The sequence below is a fragment of the Danaus plexippus genome, chromosome 2 (genome assembly GCF_018135715.1).
Source record: "Danaus plexippus chromosome 2, MEX_DaPlex, whole genome shotgun sequence".
Lineage (NCBI taxonomy): Eukaryota > Metazoa > Arthropoda > Insecta > Lepidoptera > Nymphalidae > Danaus > Danaus plexippus.
Window position 1 is genome coordinate 8,464,609 of NC_083537.1, and position 23,668 is coordinate 8,488,276.

At 30.9% G+C, this 23,668-nt stretch overlaps 1 protein-coding gene across 4 annotated transcripts in view; it reads left to right on the top strand.

The window, feature by feature from the left end:
• LOC116779344 (uncharacterized) overlaps positions 1 to 23,668 on the top strand; it is a 188,435-nt gene that overhangs the window by 60,664 nt on the left and 104,103 nt on the right. The window contains exon 1 of one of the 4 annotated variants that reach the window (XM_032673592.2): positions 12,166 to 12,250. The exons of the other annotated variants lie outside the window; for them this stretch is intronic. The gene's annotated coding sequence lies outside the window, so the exon portion shown is untranslated. Of the gene's footprint in view, positions 1 to 12,165; positions 12,251 to 23,668 lie in introns of those variants that run through there. 4 annotated transcript variants of the gene reach the window in all.

Below are 23,668 nucleotides of genomic sequence, written 5' to 3' on the forward strand. Positions count from 1 at the left end.
AGTTGCGATTAGGGAGAAATGTATAAATTGTTTTACAACATTTATACTATAGACGTTGCAGCCTTTTCATTTAAATAAAATACATATCGAACCCGCGCCACCTGCCGAGCTGATTTGTGAATAAAAACCACCTGGGGTGCCATCCGAATGCATACAAAAAAAGTCATTCATATCGGCCTAGCTGTTTAGGAGTTATTCAGTGACAAATACGCGTAATGTTTAATTATAATATAAAGATGATATATTTTTATGGCATCAGTAACCAGAATTTAATGTCCTGTCTAATAGTTGCAAAGACTGTTTGTTCCTAGTTGATGAAAGCGACAGTCGCGACCACCGAATTCTAATTTATCAATAATCCTTAGATTTCATTTATAAGATTTCTTTTTATTGATTAAATGTTGTAGCAGATCGTTACACTGAACTTAATTTTCTTACTTATAAAATATTAGTATACGATCACAAAAATACGTTAAAAATTCGAAAATAATGATCAAATACACTTATTCAAAATATTAAATATATAATTTTTAAATTCCATTTTGAGATCCTAAGATTTTTCTAAGATCCTAATTTGAAATGAAAGTGCTGATAAAAAAATATGTTGCTACAGAAAAAGCGATATTTTGAACGTGTCTCAAACTCTTTCAATGAGGTATGTACTCCTTTCATATCTTATAATGGTTGGAATTGATTACAAATATTAAATAAAATACACTCAAACGTATAAGCTTTCCTTTCAAGAAATTTTTAATTCTATTTAAGTACTTTATGTCAAAATTTATCTCAAGTCCTGTTTTTGTTTTGTCACCTTTCGTCTTTACCTTTGTCATGAATTATGTTAAAAACATTCCAAAGTTTGTATTGCTCGTGAACAAGAGTTGAAAGAATCGTGATTTGAATCACAGAGTCGTCTGCTTTCATAAAATGATCAAATTGACTTATATAATTTTCCTATGGTCGGGAAATCGACAAGCTAATCAGGCTCCGATCAAGTTGATATTTTATTTTAATAAGTCGTATATACACTTTTATTTGGTTCGGTTGTAACCTGAATGGCAGTTAATAACAGTACATTTCCATAAAGCTTTCATTAACAGTAATTGAAAATTTCAACATTAAAATGCAGCTTTTCTCATTACTGTGTGTGATCGTTAAAAATAAATTGCGTCACTGTTAAATAACACAACTTCATATTCATACACGAAGGCTACTGATTTAAATTTTGTTTTTCAATTTTCTATTTTACCTCTTTGATATGAAGTATGAACAATTAAATTTAAACCTTGTGTTCATTAGATTACATCGTATATTACATTTAATATGTCATAAAGTTGGTAGTTTTGGAGGCTGCATATGGTGCCCGCTTCGTTGAAATCACTATGAATCCAAAACTTCGGAATATATTTGCATATATTAGCATTATTTAACTGTTGTATTGTGTTCTACGTAATTCAGAAAATTTTACCAATAAAGTATCTAACATGTTCTCAATGAATTTAAATATGTATTTTAATAAAACATTAATGTAATCATGAATACCAGAAAAAGTACTTATAAAAAAAATTAACTGATTAGAAGGAATATAATAGTTATAAAAATTATATATATTACACAATTAGATGAAATTTATATTATTAATATATAGAACTTATATTAACACATTAACAAATATCCGGATGTATCCTAACACGATACATTATTTTCATAAAATAAAATATTTAGTGCTTAGAATTAAATTAAGTTTAGATTATAGAAAAACTTCCACGCTTCAATATAATTCTATAAAAGTATTCGCACCCCTCATCCGTAAATCTGAGACGAGCCTCTCTTGAGACTAGTGTTCAATTAAGAGATTGCCTCTCATTGTTCTGACGCACTAGATGTTTGATACAAATAACACATGAGCGATATTAAACAACTATAGTATGGATATGTTTCTATCGATACCGAAATGATTACGAAAAATAATTCATATTTTAATTAAATTAGAACATTTCATAAATGAAACGCCAGCCGATGTCCGCCAATTAATTTAACCGATCGTTGATTACGACCTCTGATTAAAAGCCTTATATGGGGCTTTGTTTGTTTGCACAAATAACTATTAAAATTGATAACCGCATCGCTTAACGTTTTAACGAACGCTAACATAATAATCAACGTGTGTTTAATTTATTAAAAAATCTTTAAATAATGGTACAAAAATAACACATAACAATGATAATGACTTAATAAAATTAAGTATTTACAAATATTTTCTCTAATAAATCATTATTTGTGTCATAATGAGCGCGGCCATGGCTATATAAAATTAAGATATACCCAATACTGTATAAACTGCAGAGAATATATATTATGTAATCACTTACATATATATTTCAGTATAATTAGTTAATTTGATACATAGAGTACATAGAGTACACAGAGTACAGCTACATAGAGTAAATTGCAAAAAAAAAACGTTTATACCTTGTAGTGACCGTACCGTTTGTTGGATATGATTTATATAAGTTTACATAAGATTGTATTCTTTTTAACGTTTTATATATTTTTTTATTTATATTGGCAACACAAATTACTTTAACAAGCACAGGCAAAGCAACCGTGTATTGTACTTGAGTCTTGCTAGTTTCTGCTAATTGGCACTGCTATCTGATTTTAATTTCTGTTTTTATTATCACAAAGCCATAAGTTAGTTGAAACTGCACAAAATTTGCACCGTCATTTGTCAGCCATATTAGATAGTAAACCTTAATATTAAAACTATAAGATTGAATATCCATGAGCAAGGAACATGTATATTTGCTCTCGTGTTGAGAGCTTCATGTGTCTCATTAGACGCAATTAATTTGTAGCAAGACGAGGGGAATGTAATCAGTATAGGTAAATCAAAAGTCTTATCACAATGATATAAGGTTCATATTGTAATAGCAAAAATTGTTGTAATTTAGCGTAACGGATAAGATAGGTGATGTCAAATTTATCCCACAGATTGACTTTCGGTATCGACTTCTGTTTGAACATTGCAAATTGTATTGGTTTTGTACTAATTAGATTAAATATTCGCATGGGTAGCCAACGTTAATAGTCGGAAGCATTGATTATATTATAATATTGTTTAAGTGTAAATAAAGAATAGGTAAGACGTCACGTGCCACGATGAATAAATACTTTCTTTTTAAAAATGTAGAAACAATATTCTTTTTAATTAGAGTGTGAGTGTAATACATGTGACTTTTATTTTTAAAATAAAAATAAAAGCAAACAACACAAACTCATCAGCAAAAAAAAAACGAAATGTGAGAGCATGTTTATAATTTCTACAGGAAAGTCAAATATTGCATTTTTTCTGATGAAATCAAACAAAGCGAACCACATCAGAGCAAGTTAAAACGGGTCAGTTTGTCAACTGTATTTTTTTCTAAAGGCTATATTTACCCGTATGTTCGTCTTTATGTTTGCTCTGTTGTTAGCAGATCATGTTACACACACCCTGTCACTGAGGACATAATTTTATTACACGACTGCGCATTCCGTTAAAAATACTTTTGTTTAGTTAATTTATTTCCATATAAAATACGAATCATAGTAAAATAAACAAATCATGTTGCATAAAGTCTTAATTTTTAAATGTTGCTTTGAAAATAAATAAAACAATTAAGAAAACTTTGTAAGTAACTGCTTCAACACTGCCACGTTTAAGAGGCATTTCTTTGCAGTCTTCTTATTTCTTTACAGACGGATATGTTTCGAAGCTTAATCCACCATCCTAATCCAATGTTACTACAAGATAAGCCAGTTGGCTACATTCCGGTTTTTTAAGTGAACATCTAAAAAAGCTTTAGACCTATTTAGATTTATATTATAATAACAAAGACGCCGCTCCGCTTTCATATGTAATAACATGAATTAATAACACTAAACTGTGGACATAGACTGAGCACCGTACAAGATACGCTAATTGCGTTCAAATTAGACTGTGTGATAGCTATAACACAACATATGAGAAATATTCGGTAGCTGTTCGATAATAAATCGACTCGCACACGCTTGCCAAAACCTAATAATATTATCCTTTGTCGTTCTCGAGTCGTGTTGAATCGAGCGAACGTAGCGTATTGTTAAATCAAGTGCCTCGATTTCTTAACTGTCTTTTGTTAAATATTAAATAATAGTTTATTATAAAAATGTATTTTATAAATTTTCAAAAATTTGCAATGATCGCGACGACGATAAGTCAAATGTAAATCATTTTAATTTGTCAAAACTAAATTTAATGTATTAGTGAATTTAAGTAAAGTTATGTCCAGTGGCGTTTGAGTAACTACTAAACATTAAGTTTCATAGCTAAATAGTATTAAAATGGCAAAGTTGCTGGGGATTTGATTATATTAGATCTTAAAATCAGACGCCGCTAGAGAATACTATCCTATAATAGAATCAGGAAGATGTTTGTAGTACTAGAATACTACTTTTAGATCACTATTATTTTCACGTGTCAGACGGCGATAGACGGAGATTTGTTTGGTGACCAATTAATCTTTTTAGATTCCAACCAGCCTGCTATTTCTCTTGATAAAGTCACGTGTTGCCGGGGCATTCTTGTAACTTCAAGTAAGGAATCAAATACCATGGCTCGGTGTCTAATAAATGACAAGTTAATAGTTAATATGCTTGAATGGAATAAAATTATACAACCAAATATACATATCGAACGACGTCAGTTCATATTATGTTTACTTTCAAATTAGGTCAGGCTGGTCTTTGTACGTTTTATTCATTTATCGGTATCATACTTACCCATCTGATCCCTTCTCTAAAGGTCACGAATCTTAAAAGGATTGGAAAGGTGGCCGAGTGAAATGGAACGACGATTTTAACTCATAATTTCAATTAGGGTGACATTTTGGATCCCCGAATATTATGTCTGATAACACTCAAATATTTGCAATATTGTTTATCTTATATATAACGGTCATTTTATATGAAATTTTGAGGATTGTATTTGGAATTTATAAATGACGTGGAAGTTATATATATATATATATATATATTAATCATATTGATACAGTTTTTTAACATAACATTGGGCATATGAATGAAGCATCTATACAGATTAAGACAAATTATGTTAGTTCGCGTAAGTACGAAGTTTGTGGAGAAATCTGTTTAGTTATGTATGTAATATTTTGGTATTCAATTATCAGATATGTTGCCGGAGTCATTGACGTGTGACGAATACATCCTGTGTGTGGTCCAACAATTACTCATTTGTGACAGCATAACTTAATGTGCTATATTAGTTAACATATAGTTATTTATTCACAATTGATACCACGTCAATTATATATTCCCTGTAATAAATCTAGAACCTCCCTCCAAACACTCGCAATTACAATACCAAAGTGAAGTACCTAACTCCTAAATACAGATACGAAGGTCCACTTTACCCACTCATTAAATTCCAAAAAGGGTCCACTCCAGATCTGTTCTAAGATACTGAGCCATAATTTCAATAAATGTCCATTGCATTCGCCCTAATCGTTACACTTCGCTATATCTTTGGATGAGCTCATTCGGGCGCAAGGAAACGTGTATATGTATACACAAGTGGTAGAAATGTAAAGATATTACATTATGTTATCAAACTATAACATCTGGAGTTTAAAGCAGCAGCTCCGGATATTATCTGAAACAATTTTTTTCATTTTATGGGAAGGATAAGGACGTACATGAGTATTATTTAAGAAGCCAAGATCGGAAAAGTGTTTATCGCACAATATTATTTAAATGACATGAGTAAAATATACACTTGCTGTATTATAATTAAATACAAAACATAACTATTACATAACTCGTTTTAGTTTGGTCGATAATTTAGAAAGGGACATAATTTATTTAAGATATTAAAGAGCAAGATAAGTAAGTTTTTCATTACTTGTATTGAATATTATTCATACTTTTGAGTGTTGCAATTACACTGTTCACATTAAAACTATTGTCACAATTAATGTGAATATTATAAATGTTTAGGAAACCAATTTAATTAACGAGCTTAAGTGAGAAGTACAACGAAGTTGCTTGACTCCATAAATAACTACAGAATTCAGCAGATTTATACGGAACAAGTAGCAAAAGTACGACGTGGAGAGAACTGCTTTAAATGAATATTTCAGAACGACTATCGCGTCTTATGAATGGCCGTTATGAAGTAACATTTCTCTGCACAACTATCATAAAGAGAGTAATTCATTCTGACGCCTTTGTTCATTACGTTACTTATAATGTTAAATTTGTAACAAAAACTATCTATACTATATTTTGATCACGTTCAAAGTGTTTTAAAATTTTATAATGTTCCTCCTCAAAATTTTAATTATTACCTAATCACTTCATTATTTAACACAAAATTTACCAGCTTCGAAATTGTTCGCGAGATTGAAAATTCGGATTAAAAGTTCTCTATGGTCACTTAAATAAACGAGAGTTGGAAATTGCATCACTAGAAAATTTAAAAACAGTTGTTGGATCAAAAATACCAAAAGTTTCTAATTGTTGATAATAAAACAAAAGCAAACCCGAATGGATGACCGTAAAATTAAGTTGTTGTTTGTATTTGACGGACGAGATTAGATGAAATAAAGTGAGATTCCCGATAAACCCCAACTTACTATAACATGGATCTAATGTTGGGATTTCAATTGTCTTTTTTTTTGATATTTCTTTCAGTTGCAACTCGTTCTCAATTTGTTATAAACAACTGTATACATAACTGTTACGTATCAAACCTATGCAACATGCTAGTAATAATAATTTTGGTAAGTTAACTTTTTAAAGACCACGACTGGTAAAGATTGGTGTATGGATAAAACCTTTTTGCATATAATTTGCCTGCGTGAATTATTGAATTGTTAAAGATCTTCAAAATCTTTTGGTTGAATGACTGTTAAGATGTCTTTAGTTGTAACGTTAACGTCTTCGCGAAACCTTGTCGTATTTCAGCCAATTTACGGAACTGGTTAACAGTTAGCTTAGAATGAATAAAGCGATCGTAAAATTTACACACCCTATAGTTAATAGTAAGTAAGTATATATGTAAGTAAAATCATGGACGTATCATGAAATCTATTTTTTTTTAATTATTATACATTATCAGTTTTCAATCATCTGAAATATAAATTTTACTTGATTTAAAATCCAGATCAGATCTTTATAAACATAGCACTGTCCATAATTCTGAAAGTCAAATTTTTACTAGCTATTAATGTCATAAGTCCAGGACTACCTACGCCTAAGTCCAATAAAAAAGTGGTCAGTTTAATTTGTAAACTAAGTAATTGTGGACAGTTATAATTCGGTCTTAAAATACGTTGCCATATTCAATGCATACTATAAATAATGGATGCCACTTCGTCGTAATCCATCCCATCCCACAATAGATATAAACAAAAGGTCGGATATACGAGTGTCTATTGTGATGAAAACATCCCGATTTAAATCTGAATCGCTTTAAGCCCGCGGCTCAAAGTTGGCAAACAAGTTTCCAGCATCTTTTTTCCAATTTCGAATTCCTTTACTTGAAAAGAATCTTTGGAAGGATCGACTGGGTTTCTTATTAGTTTCAATCTGTTAGAAAGAAAAAATATTGGCCGTAGACATATGTACCAACATTGTCGAAAAAATATACTTTTCTTATGGTACTAATTAATTATACGAAAAATTTTATTTACATTTTATTAACATTTTTTCAACATCGAAGAAATATTTTATTTTGTTTTGACCGCACATTAAATAAAATGATCATGCAAAACGTTATGCTTGTTCCTACAATTTTAGGTAAACAAAATTATTTATTTATGGTTTACTTATGGTGTTTACCTCAAATGTAAATATGTCTAAATGTGTAAAAAATATTTCAACGTTGCTCATGTATTATGTGTTTATGCATTTTTATGTTATATAACGAAAATTCTTGTAATTTTTTTTAATTAAGTTCTTTAATGTTTATTATTATAGATATGTAAATAATATTTATTTAATATGATTTTTGATTTAGATCACATTTGCTTTATTATCTTAAATATTATTTGTTTGGAGCTAGGTAGTGCTTGGCTATCATCCTACCTCATGGTAAGTAGAAATGTAGTCTTAGATGCTAAGCTCACTATCTCAGTAACATATACCTACATATTTAATCTTTCTTCGAAGAGCTTCAAATTGGAAGTAGGAAAGAACACAAACATAGGCGAACTGTTACAATCTTTTGCTGTCCGTATGTAGGAGGAAGTGACAAGCTTCTTCCGGTTGCAAGGAAGGTCTGCGCTATTGGCTCAGATGAGCAACCATTTACTACTACTTATGCAGTTCCTTAAAACCCATTAAACAGATATAACAGGATATGCCATAGCAAAAAAGCTTACGAATAAGGCTAATCTGCCACAACCTGGATAAAGCTTTCTAGAGATCATGTGAACCTACGAGAGATTTACCGGTGTTCTATAGAGCTTGCTGGATGATTTTGGCTATACCCGGCTAAGAAGATGTTTAAGAGCCACATAAGGTGTCCGTTGAATAAACGTACGTATATCAAACGTATATACGTTATTTAAACTCACACAATATAAGGGTACATGAAATCTAATTTTTTTACGGCCTCCTTTCTTAGGTTCAGGTTTCATGTTAGCAAGTTAGTGAGGACTGATAGATGTTTTTCCGACCTCAATGGTTAGGGACCAGTTAGTTCTGCACCGGCAAGATTAAAGAAAGAGTTTCGCCCCCTAATTGTGAATACGTTTGACATCAGACTTATAAAGGACTTGGCGGCTTGTTTAAAGATAGTATTTTATAAAAAGCTCGAAGTTCTCGAAGCTTTGCGGTTTCGTACACCTGCCTGAGAAACATACGCCGTAGTCATGTGCTTTCAGCTTAACCATTTTCGGTCGTCTACGATGTGTGAGTTTGTTGCTGACAGGTACGTTGGAGCCTCCCTGGCTTTGTGCATAGCTGCTTGGCTAGCCCATTGATTACTCATACAAAAAACTGGAGGTCAAAATCTGCATGACTTAGTCTGATCGGTGCCAACTATGTCGACGGCTAATGTAATAGCCTCCAATTGGGAAAATTATTAGGTCCTTGTCTTGGTAACTTAAATTAAAATGATATTATTAACTTAGTGAATCCTACAATGGTTTTTCAATGGCTTACGTATATATTTGTGGAATTTGTTATTTGTAGACTACAGTATTTCGCATTTAATTTAACACTTATTTATCTCAAATAATAAAAATAAACAATAATAAAAATAAACATGAATTTTATAATATTCCAGTATTGTAAAAATATTTTTTGCTTCCGTACCGAATGTTAGCGAAATTGAATTTTTGGCTAAAAAAAGTTGCTATAAAAAAGGTAGTTGAAAGACTCGTCTAAGAATATTGCATAGGATTGGTATGATTTTCACAGAAATAAAATTTTTGTTGATTAAATTCAAACAATTATCTTTTATATTTTGTTTGGAAAATTCCTTCTTGTACTGTAGAATAAAAAAAATATTCTGATTTAAATTAAAGGTTTCTATTAATTTAGTTTTACAAATTATATTTTAAGATATGTCAAATAAATTATACATTTTGTAACAGTAACTTGATAAAATTAATTGGATGGATAGTTTTTTTTTTAATAATTTTAATCATAAAGTTCCATGATTTTATTATTGTCGTCAACAGGTAAATTTAGTTTAAAATATTGTAAAATGAAAGGCTTAAATATACTTCGTTTAAAATTAGTTTTTCGCGTTTCCTTGGCTCAAAAGAACTTTTTTAAATGCAAAAAAGTTGTTACGGCGCGGAAACGTTTGCATTTCTTAAAGTTGAACCTCGTACGCGGTCTCGAGTGCCATTTCTATGCATCTCGACTATTTAACAGACCACGACGAGGGTCCCGAGATCCTTAAGGACGTCCATGTTTTGCTTTCATACTACCGTGTTTTTAAACGCTCATAAAACTTCCCATTAATTACTCCGTACATTTTGAGGCGATTCTAAATTCACCAGCAAGCTAGCTTTTTAGACTTTTTTGCTAATTAACGATTTTGAAAACAATAAGGTTTGTTCTCTAAAGGTTTTGCAGAACTATTTCAATTCATTTCAAGTGGTATCAGTTCAAGAATTCCCAAGATATTGTTCTATCAAAGTTGTACAACAATTTATATTTTTACAACTCGGAAATGAAATTTTAGATATTGAAAACAAACATTAAGATAAGTACATATAAGAGAAGCTCCTTTACTATTGCAGTAATGTTTCTTTATAGGTAAATAATTAATTTTCATGATCGCAGATAGATATTCTTGATATATATTAACAGATTGTCGGTGGTATTAAGGTTATCTGTATTAATCTTAACATGCTTTTCGTCTCACATTAAAATAACCTCAGCATATCTGAACTGCCTACGTGTTATATCTTCACCGCCCAATATCCATCAAAGCGTTATCGCTCTATTGAAAGGAAAGCCTCTTTGACTTACATCGTTCGATACTATCTATGCAGTCAATGCTTTTAATATCGGTAATTAATTGTAACTTTACATTTTTACTGATTTAATAATTTTGATACATTCGAAATATGAAAATAATATCTTAAATATTCAATGTTGGTCCTTGTACCTACTTCGCTCTTTACCGTCAAAAATTTTGTTTATATTGTAATAAAAGTAACAGAACTCATAACATTACAGTACTTTAACAATTAAAGCAATCCAATGAACTCAAAATGTAAAACGTTTTAGTCCCGCTCCTGTTCTATTAAACACCCGCTACTCAAACAATTAATTCTAATTTACATTGTCTGTAAAATTGTATGTCTTTTCAATTACACTCCAAAAACAATAAAGTCCAGGCGGATAATTGTGGTAAGTCGTCAATTTTCATTGCTGAATCGCGTGCTCGTTGATAACAACATCAATATCCTTAGACGGTGTTTATATTAAATTGTTTTCCGATCGTTATATATTACGTCATATAGTATTTAAAGAAATTGCTTGCTTCTTGCCATTTGTTAAATGTAACCTTTCGTAACGTTTATATGCATACAGTAGCAATTTTCGTAATTCTGATGTAGTTTTGATAGTGTGTTTTTACTAAAAGCTGACTTCTGTATGAACTATCGCTTACTCTTGTGGACGTTATTGCCATTACACTAAAACGTGTTACGAAATTGCTCCGAATCATCCCTATCTGTATATGACACTGTAAATACCTAAACGTAACTATCAGATAAAATTGTTACTTTGCTATAGTTTTTTTATGTGATATATTTAATTAATTAAAAATATAATTCATACCTACTTTTATATTAAATTTTCAGGTAATTAATTATTTTGTTCCGATGAATCTGAACAAAGATAATCGTATTTCGCAAATTACATATTTATTGAAAGGGACCATAAATTAACATTGTTTTTTTCAAAAAACAAAAAAAATATTGAGCATTTTGCCGAGCAAAGCTGAGGGGTCATTGAGAATAATGATTAATTCCGATCCAATTACTGGATACTGAAATGGCGAAACTCGTACAGTGTAGAGGACATCTTTAATGTTCCTGAAATTAATAACAATCTATGAAGCTATACATGACTGTCATTGTGATATTCATTGTACAGAATCTGAACGAATACACATTCACATGAGGCGGGATCATGGGAATGAGACCTCTTGGAGATTATCGAGCAAATATATATGCAAAGATTTGCTTAATATAAATAAAACGGAACTTTTATGTTACTAAAATGAATAAACATATCAATAAAACGTTAATTATCTAATAAATGTTGACCTGTTAAAGTGTAGGAGTTGCGACATACTGCGTCCTTAATACTTTGGAAATATCCTTCCTGCACATTAATCATTTCTTTTTATATTTAAAGACATTAAACCACCTGATCTCCTGAACTTGTTATGAGTTTCGAGATAGAGCCGCAACATCTCATATCGTTATACAAAGACCGCGGCGACCTCAAACACGTATATAATGACACAATATTTTCGGAGCCTACCATAATATAAGGAATTGAAGCGGCATTTTTGTCATTTGTAATCCGTTGTCCTGTAAACACCCCGCCCGCCCAGTCTCTGTCTCGCCGTCGGCATAGACGCACGCGAACCGCCGCCCTTACTACCCCGACGGCCGAATGCTTCGTGCTTCGTATTGTCTTTAACGTGACAAGCTGTTACTGACTGATAAGTGAGGTACGTAAATCACGTAAAACGAACACCTGTTAAAATTTTCATTTTCAGTCGTAACATTATAATGATACAAATTAACTTTCAGAATTATGTTTATGACGGTTTAACTTTACATTTCAAAGTATATTACGAGATGTTTTGAAAGTAAACCTTATCAAATATATAAGTATCTGCATAAGGTTGTGGTACTTTTTTAAGTTTGCGTAAAAGCTTATTGACAGTCGGGCTCGGATCAACACGTTGCTCTTTCACGCCCGTAAAAACTTAGCTCGAAGGCTTTATTTTTGATATTTACTGGTTATGAAGTACTTTATTGGTTAAGAAGTATTTTTCTCATATAGCCGATATGAATATTGTATATTTTATAATTTTTTATTGAAATATATTATTAATGTAAGTTTTTAATCATAACAAACTATTAAAAAAATAAAAATGAGGCAGTCCGATACATAAGTATTAATTTTTTATATTTTTTTATGATATGAATGTCTTTTAAACATTTGTGGTCAATAATTGTTTATTAATTGTATAGTTTTTGTATGTATTTATTTGTATTATGTATGTATGTATGTATGTACGTGTATATATATCAATGTAGCGTTTACATAATTGTGGTTTCCTATACATTGTTATCGACGTATGTGTATCTAATTACAAATAATATTCCTGTAATCTTAATATCTGTAACACATTTTTGTAAATTATAATAATCTATGAATTTAAACCGTTCTATTTGGAAAATCTAAAAGTGATATTTGGAAATGAAAATAACTGTTTTCGCAAAATCAGCATTAAAATATTAAACGCTGACGCTCGAATATTTGCTTTATCAGAGTTAAAACATGGAGAGTACTTGATTTGAGCACTGCTATCTTATGTTTTAACTTTAATTCTACATTCAGAAACAGATTACTGAGTTTGAATGAAATTATTTTAAATTTGAATACGATCCGAAGTTAAATTATCATTTATATATTGTGCAAACGGATCTAAGAGTTTGAACGATGTGTGGAGCTAAAGACGTCATGTTCAAGAAAATGTTTGTCTTTCTCATGTATAAAATGAACTTGAAAGTGGCCAAACACTTTACGTATAGAGTAACGTTGGGTTAAAATCCTAGTATGATCCATCAGCAAATAGTTCTGCCGCTAGTTATTAACTTAATATTACGAAACTCAACATACATATCTCTTACAAATCGGATTGTCATTTGAATATATGCCACCAAAAGTTTTAGTATTAAATTTCATAAGTAATGAGGTGCATTAATATAATTATTTTGGCAATAAAGTTAATAACGGTAATATATTTAGTACGTCTATGACATTTTCTGCCGCTGAGCTTGTTTTTTTCCACATTATTAAATGAACAGGCAGAAATTTTTTACCTTCATTATTACTAGTGTAACCAAAATATATGACGTTATTAACAGTTATTATAAGTTGAATTTATTAATTAAATATAAATTCAGATGAGTTGCAGACTATTATATTATAGGACTGCCTTCATCCTATCGAGTTGCATCGGTGGCTAAGACTAAAGAAGCATGATAACTTAATTGGCAAAGCGACCGAGACGAGATCAGCTTCATTTGGGTTTAAATTAAATATGTTCAGTTTATTTATTCTTCCATTTAAAATGGTAGGAATATACATAGTTTACGTTTTTAGACATTTATTACATATTTAGAATTTTCATCCAACATTTCAGATTGTACAATTTAGATACTTAAATAAATTTATTTACGTAATCATCGAACAGCAATATATCTTTTTAGAAAATGTCTTCAGACCGAGACATAAAAAAGCTTTTGTGTCTGAAGAAAGACGTAAGACTAACAAAAACTCCACCAACATCCGAACTAGAGTTTCTAAGAATACCTTTTGGAACACTCCTGTGCGTACATTAAGTATCTCAAATCACATTATATGAATAGAGAAAAATTATATAAATTGACAATAAATATTCGGGTTGTTACTTATATCGGAAAATTTGTTTGTCAAGACGTAACTTTTAACTTGAATTTTAGATTTTACTTTTACGGGTTAATTAAACTTTTAGAATACTGTCATAACTAATATTTCCAGATCTAATTGATAAAAAAAATTGACAATATTAATTCTGGAACTTTAAAATTAAGCATAATGATAAGTGCGGTGAGGTACATTCCATTACCTTAGATAGTGAATGTAATCATGAAGTTTAAAGTTAAAGGGAATAATGTATCCGAAACAATTGTTGTTTAATTCATAAAATATTTTTTTTATACAGAACATAATTTGAGTTATTATAAAAATTTAAATTTTTTAATAAAAAACATGATATCAGTAAGTGTGTAAGTTTTTAAGAGATTAGAAGTATAGCATCATAAATTAAATTCGCTAAATTCAGTTGACACCGCTCCCGTTAGATATTCTACTTGTTTTTATCTGATCTTTATATGTCGTTTTTTGAACAAATTAACATGTTTATTAGTATATCTTTTGTGATGTAATAAAGGTATATTTTGCCTCATTTATATTATTTTTAAAACCAGAGAACATCTGAATAATATTCTCTTGGGAAATGTAAAATGACATTAGAAAATTATTACGGTATTTTTGAAACTTTGACAGCACAAGAAACCAAGTCAAAAGCAGTTTAATATCTTTGGAACAACAATTAAAAGTTGCTTTGTTCACGGAAAATCGTATTATTTTTTTTTTGTAAATTTTACAAAATAAACATCGATTCTATTTCTGTAAGTAGATCTTTTAAACAAAGTGACAGGAATTATAAAAAGTATTTACTCATAACTTTCATTCTGACAGAATCAGAAATCTTTCATTATTATGTATACTTCTAAAAGGTACTTGATATATCTTATTGTTTTATTTTCGGAATGTTATGAAAACCTGAATTAATTTGAGTTGTTTTTTATAACAACTACGTATTATTATTCTCTTAAATTTCCTGCGCGTATAGCATTCAAAGCATTTTCAATGTGGGAGGTTCATTGCAAAAACCTAATAAAAATATATATAAAGTGTCGGAACATATATAAGTGGATAAAATGTATTATTCTGTCATTATATTGTATCTGACAGTGAGTGAGTCCAGCGAGCTCGTATTGTCCGTCTACTTTAAAATTCACGCACGTACCTCATAAATCCGGTGAAGCCGACTCTCTGTGGATGTATGAAGAAAGCTCCAAAGTTTCTATTAAAGTATTGCACAACAATAAACGCCGCTAGACGCCATTTTTATAATGAGCTTCCATAACAAACGAAGATAAATATCCAGTTAAGCAATATTATAATCTCGAAGCAATTTTTCATTCGTCGGAAATCTTAGCTGTATCTATATTAAAAGTAAGGATTAAAACTTGCAATGAAATTCTGAACAGAATATAAAGAAAACCGCACAACGCATCGATCTGAGATAAGTTGAAATATAATTCCTTACACAATCTTCTGCTTGATTTTATTGTTATAAACATGGAATCCTCGTGATAAGCGTTTTTGTAGGTTATAAGTAAAATAGTTCAACAGAGTATATCTAAACTGAATAAAATCAAGCGGTTCGATTGAAACACAAACGCAGATTTAAGCAGACTGTAATAAATTGTTATTTATAATTATACCACATTTAACAGTTCAGAGCATTATGATACGATAGGTAACATATGAGTTGAGCTTTTATGTCAATAACGTACATATTATAATATGTATTGATTTATTCATCACTTTTGATGATTAATTGTAAACGAAATGAACAATCTCATTTGTTTGATTTGTTGAATATAATTTGAATTTCTTTTATATATTATTAATTTTTTTAATGAGATCATTAAACTTTTTATATTGGACATTTTAATGATACTTATAAAATTAATATGAGTTTTGTGAATGTATCTGATTGATTGAATTCATTTTATATAAAAGTCATCGTTATTATCGCATTACAGTTAATATGATTCTGTTCCGGGACCTCGTTCGAGTAATTAAGATTTAGGGGGTGTCTAGCGGCGATTTTGACTGTTTGCTCTGCATGATATACGATGTTCGCACGATAGTATCTAGGTAACGCCGTGCTCGGTATGCAAATTTAAAGCTGCTAGGTAAATTGTGTGCTTCCTGAGAGTTTAGATACGAGTTCCGGGATTCTGGTGGTATGGAATAATACCGTGTCCTGTGATACAGTTGGATGTATTTTATCGTATACGGACATTTGTTTGCAGACCAATAAAATATATTGCCTCACAATATATCACGTTTATTCATCTTTCTATTAAATGGTATGTAAAAAATATTTGATAGTAATAATCTCATCTTGCAGTCTTTGGAGAATTTCTTTATGATTGGAAAAATAGTATTCTATTATTATTGTTTGCAAATTAGTATCTACCAAATGATTAATAATAAATGTACTTGATTTAAACGTAATAACGTATTTATTTCTCATTAATAAAGATACGCACAAGCCGTGCTAATATTTAAACGGTTCTAGATTCTAACAGTACGTAGTATAAGGTATAGTAGTTAGATAAGAAAAATAACAGATCGATGAAGAGGAGTCTGGACCAATAAATTGATCAAAGAACAAAGGTCAAGAGACTCGAAGTAAAATGAAAATCTATATTTCAATTACTGACTAAAGTAAGACTATATACACATGTATGTATGTATGTATGTATAATCAATAAACCTGAATATAAAAAGTAGTATGATATTTGGGAGGTCATGTGTAGGTAATGATTGTAATTGAAATTTATAGACGATATTGTTTAAATATTAATAAAACCGCTAGTTGATTATTGTAATTTTAAAGATTGTATGATTAGTTCTGAAAACAATGAGAAGTTTGTTTCAATAGGAAAATTTATTTAGACGTAATAATAATATTGTGTATTTCTGATGGAAGATTCAACTCCGTAAATGTTACGTTGTTTTATTTTCCATAAATTAAAGAGATGTCAATTAACGTTAATTTTGCTATTGAATATGAGTCGTCTCAAATTTTGTGATCTACAAAATTATCTTTAGTTCGTTAGTGTGTAAACGTTTTGTTTAAAAAATATAGATATTAATACTTATAATATTTTATTCAGACGTAAAAATTAATGCTAAAGAAATGTAATAATAAACTAAGTTTAATAATTTATAAGATGGCTGTATAACTGGTGTAGATATCACAAAGGAGGAAATGAAAATCATGGAAGTGTGTTATTTTGTACTGAAATGTTATTTCCTAACCTGATCGTCTTTATTCGGTAGGTTCAGAGAAAAAAACTGTTACACAGGAACTGAAAGCATTTATAGGACGTAAAATATCACAATATTCTAACGCGGTCTAACCCAAACCAGCCCCTAACGTCACGTTCAATGGTTACCTCTACATTTTTTTCCCTAAAGTATACTGACGGGACAACCTGAATTACGGTTCCAGAGTCCAAACGAATATGTGCCCTAATTCATTCCAAGTAAGATCCCGTTTTATACGTTGTGCTTTAGAATATTTGACTATAACTGTTCCAAGGTGGTACATAATCAAGTTAATGAGCTCGATGGTGGATGTTTTCAAAACTTGTCGTCTATTTCGTCAATGGCGTATTCTTGAATGTGCTGAAGCAATGCTTTTACATTTCAACCATCTTTTCTTTATTACAAGCATGAAAGCTTTTCTTAGATACAAATATACATTTCTTTTTCAAGTAACGTAGTAATGAAATGGAGTGTAGTAGGCGTATCTCGTCCTCAGTCTGGGTAATTAACACATTAATTAATCTAATATAAAATGTATGAATTCAGCCTTTGTGTTATTGTTAACGAATGTGTGAAATATTCAAATAGGCTTAGCACAATTAGCTATACATTTATTAGGACATCTATATATGTGAATAAAATTTTAGAAGACACGTTAAATTTTAGTTATAATATGTTTATATGTAGTATACTGTAAATGTGTACGATAGTTTGTTGATTCCGTTTTCTTTCAGGACTTAACCCCAATTTATTAAAGAGGTTTAGAGATATAATTAATAAATATCTCAAGATAGACATTCCATTGATTCGGTATAAATGATGTCTATTTTTATTATTAATTTATGATTAACATACAGTAAACGGGTAATATAAAATTAAATTTCATGAACAAATTAAGGGATTTGAAAAGTATTAAAACGATTGTGCGTGGGAATTAAAGTTCAATTTGCTGTAAACCTATGTTATAAAATTTAAGCGAAAAATTTATTTTCATAGTTTAACTAAAATTACTTTTAATGAAGTAATTTCCTCATTAATTATTTCACTTTAAATTTTAATTTCACTGTCCTTTAGCTGTTTCATTAAAATTAATAATAACTTTTGTATTTTAATAAATAACACAATAATTTTATATTGGGCTATTAAAGTCTGTAACATAACACGTCATCATACTACGCTGAAGATTTCACCTGAGATACCACACGTATAATTTAATGTAACGAAATTAAGCTTTTAATTTATAAACACGTTAATTTCATAATTTGGGTACATTCCAGCAAACAACGTAACGCCTACACGAGTCAATGTACCCGGTGAAGATAAGTGTTGTTTATATTATATTTTTACAAAAAAATAAATTAAAGAAATACATCGTGATGTTTTGGGTACTGGTCGTTAGATGTAAATTAAGAATATTTTGTCATGAAATAGATTAACATTTTTAAGAACCCACAGCTGAGCAAAGGCCTCTTCTCACATGGAGAAGGTTAGAGCGTTAATCACCACGCTTGCTCAAGACGGGTTGGCGATTTCAATCTTATAATTGGAAATTATATGACCAGGTTTCCTCCCGATGCTTACCTTCACCGTCTGTCAGTGGTGTCTAAATACTCTTAGAAAGTACATATGACTCGGAAAAGATCACATTGGTACTCGCCAGGTTTCGAATCCGCGCCCTCACGTATGAGAGGTGGGCCTTTAACCTCCATCAAGAAAAGTCGTGGTGGACTTTTCTATTCTAAGAAATATATAATATGTTTTTTGGTTGTTATATTCTAAATACGTTAAAAATAATATGATGATATCTTTTAGTATCATGGGTATTTAAAAATAATATATTGCTTACTTTTATGATAAATTAATTAAGCGAATTATGGACGAAGCTATAAAAAAAACTACTTTATAATATTGATAATCTTTTCAATATTTAAAATAATTCTGTATTAAATTTAGAATATAAAATTAAAATGAATTCTTAACAGCCGATCAAATTTGACAAAAATATCAAATGAACATGTAATAATAAAAATGAGATTCCTGAGAATTATCAACGACGGTATAAAAAAATCAAAGTATACGATTTCGATTAACTTAAACATAAACTACAAATATGAGAAAAACAAAAACGAAAAGTATAGGGTTTTCCATTAAGGGCGCTTGATCTTTCTTTTCTTCCATCGTAGCGTGTGCTGTGTGGCACGTAGCGCCGTCCTGTTGAAACCACATGTTGTCCAGATCCATATTCTCGATTTCAGGCCAAAAGAAGTTGGTTATCATCGACCGGTATCGCTCACCATTGACGGTGACGGCCACACCATTATCGTTTTCGAAAAAATACGGACCAATCACGCCTCCGGCCCAAAATCCGCACCAAACAGTCACTTTCTGCGGGTGCATTGCCACTTGGTGAACCTCGTGTGGATTGGTCTCGTCCCAAATACGGCAATTTTGCTTGTTGACATAGCCATTCATCCAAAAATGCGCCTCGTCGCTGAAGATGATTTTTTTGCCAAAATCGGCGTCAACTTCCAACTGCTCTAATGCCCAGTCAGCGAACACACGGCGCTGTCTATGGTCATTAACCTTGAGCTCTTGGGTCAGATGGATCTTGTACGGGTGCAGGCTCAAGTCACAACGCAAAATTCGCCAAGTTGTCGTCTGCGAAAGGCCGAGTTCCTGTGCGCGACGCGGAATTGACTGCCGCGGGTTTTCGAGGACACTGTCGCGCACAGCGGCGATATTCTCGGCAGATCTCGCGTTACGTTGACGCACGGGAACCGGCTGATTGTTAACTGACCCGGTTGACTCGAATTTGTCCACCAATCGACGGATAGTCGACTCGGCAGGACGATCATCGCGACCGTAAAACGGGCGAAGTGCGCGGAACGTTGCTCGAACTGAAGACCCATGTTCATAAAACAATTTTATGATTTGCACGTGCTGCTCGACACTGTTACCTGCCATGGTGGTTTGGGAGGACGGAATGAATATAACACACTGCATTTGACAGCTGTCACTCAAACAACATGGCCGCAATCAGCTGTCAAAGTTCAAGCGTCCCTATTGGAAAACCCCATATCTTTATTTTCCTGGATGTCTTTATCCACAATCAATCTTTGAGAAATCACTTTATTATCAATAACTAGCATTTGTGTTTTCAATCTTCACAAATGTACGTATTTTAACCGAAGTTAATTTTACACAAAACTTTATATACTTTATTATATAAATAATACATATTGTGCCAAACGATGTACATTCAATGCTATAGATATTATAATCTACCGCTAACAACAGTGGAGCAATTTCTTCAAACGGAATCGTTTGGTTGTCTAAAGATATGTGATTATTAATTCAACAATTCTCTCACTGAATAGTATCACATGTTAAAAGTTTGTTACCTGTTGGTTGTCATGTAATGGTATTTTTCGGAAATAAAATTATATTAACAGCGTTTCAATTGTTATAAATCGCTCTGTCTGTTGCGTCGAATCATTTACCGTTTTTTTTTTGTCGCAAAACGAAATGTGAAAAGGTATTGGTTCTTAAAAAGTTCAGCCGTATCCAAAATCGTTGTTATGATGTTTATCTATGTATTTTTGAGTCCAGCTAAATATGCACTACGTTTTTTAACGCAGAAATGATGGAACATTTAGTTTTTATATATATGACAATATATACCATATGTGTTGAAAAATTATTTTAATAAACGCAGAAGAAAAAATAATAATCAAATCCTAAAATATCCTTCCGTGAGGTGTATAAAAAAACTCATTTTATTTTAAATTACCACCATGATACTCGAACAAATATTCTTTGAAGTGCCGAAAAACAAAATGATTTCCAGAACTCATAAAATTTCAGCCATCGCTTCTAGACCGGATAAGACGAACTGAAATGATCGCGATGACAAACAACTTCCTATGTGTAATATTTATAACCCACAGAAATACGAGTACCTTATCAATGACCGATGGTAAGTTTTCAATTACATAAGATCGAGGATGAAGACTTTAAGAGTAAACGATGAGAACTATCTTATCGTCTACATGACGTCATACATTATCCTGGATTCAATTTACATTTATCAGAGCTTTAAAGCTACTAATCATAAATACTACTTTATGTGAATACATCATTTTACCTCGTTTATCCTTAACTACAATTAATAAAATACTGTTATTCATATTAACTTTCTTATAGACACAGCAACCTATTCTAACAATACTATATATTTACCTACATGACACATGTCACATTATCTACTCAGGAATACCAACCATTGCAATACAAACAGAAAACACGTTGAAATCTGTAATAAAATTATAAAATGGAACGCTTCCGGAGTGATATTTATTTTTGAGTTTGCTGAGAATAATAGCCTGAAAATGTTGAGTCGTAAATATTCATTTTGTAGCAACAGCAGTATTAAAAGGTATTAGTTGTTAGTGCTATTCTTCTGCAGTCAAACTTAGCGAGCTTTATTCCAACTTAATCTTTTAGTGCTCTTACGAGTTTAAATAAATTGAATAAAATCTGTGTTCCTAAATAATACTCGTATGTGTTATTGGTTGTTATTTTGTTAGACATATCTTATTTCTTTATACTTTCGACTTTAAATATCAGTGGAGATTAAATTTATATTAACGGATGAATACGTGTGTCTTTTTTTCAGTAATGTAGAACTTGCTGTCTTTATAATAATTATTGCTTTCTTTTCTTCCACAAATGGACGGGACGTTGACAATTCATACCCTAATGCCTAGGCTTAATCGATTTGGTATCTGGATTGAATGAGCTCTAGTCACCTGCGCTTTTAAATTGAACTCCGCACCCAACGGCCAATTCAATTAGGCAAATTGAAAAATATCCTAGTCTATCCCGTTTTTGGTGCCGCCGAGGTAATAAATGGACGGTTTATTTAGCGATATTTCGCTGTGTACATTGCTATTCCAATTTAACGCTATAGTTTCATGCGCTAATGACTTTTCTGACTTTATATATGATATTTTTCAGAAATATACAGAGAATTTATGCACTGTATTTTTTGAAACATAAAGGAATCGTTGAATCCATTATCGGATCGGAACGAATGCATTGCGGAGTTTTAAAAGTGAGATAAACAATGGATTATTGCATCGTTACACGCACTCGGAGATTCATAACCGCTGATCCGGAAAATAATGAATGAGAATCATGGACGGTTTACAGAAAACATCCACTCGTCCCATATATAACAATCAGCGGATTACATTAAACAAGATGTCAATACATTTATACTTAATCACGTTAATATTTCAGATTAATTTTTAATTTTAGTATGGTACAGAATTGACATTTGTACTGTCCAATGGTTTTTTTTTTATTGTTGATTTCATAATTTCTTAAAAAATCCTTAATGTTATATCTTCAGCAAAGATAAACAAAGAAAATTGGGATTCCTAAATCTCTATTCCTATATCTTACACGAAATGTTAAGGTGCAAGTTATCTAAGTCCCATCCCTGGACTAGGATTTGTGGCCGAAAAACTTTGTCCATTAGTAGAGTGGAGGGTCATTAGTTTCTCTCACTTCTGTTTACTTATTTTATTTGTACTTAAATGTATTTTGTGTGTAGGCAAGTCATTTCAGTTAGTGACGGAATAAATAAATAAACTACTAAAATGCCGGAATATCTTACACAAGTATGATATATTTTGAATTAAATGTAATTCAATATGGGCATATATTTTTGTTCAATTTTATTCAAAGGTAACATAGTCATCAAAACTTCAATAAAAGAAAATTACCAAAATTCAACATCTCAAATACATTCAATGTATAGGTAATATGTGATTATTGGTCTTGAATAGCAGCAATATTTACTCTTTGCTTCACGTCAATAAGGCCCGCATAAGCCTTTGATAATTGCATATAAGTTGAGTATCAATATTTGAGTTGGAATATTGCAACACTCACCAGACAATCTAGAGATTATAATTTGTTAATATATTCTTTATTTAACACAAAAATAAGTACAATGAAAAAATGTATGCCTTGTTCAGTCTTAAGAATGGATGTCGTAAATTATTTCTACAAGACGAGCCTAGAGTCAGTAATCATAATTCGAGTTTAAATATCGACCTTTGAAGAATGTGATAATGTACGTATGATTCATAATTTTATAATAAGTTACATC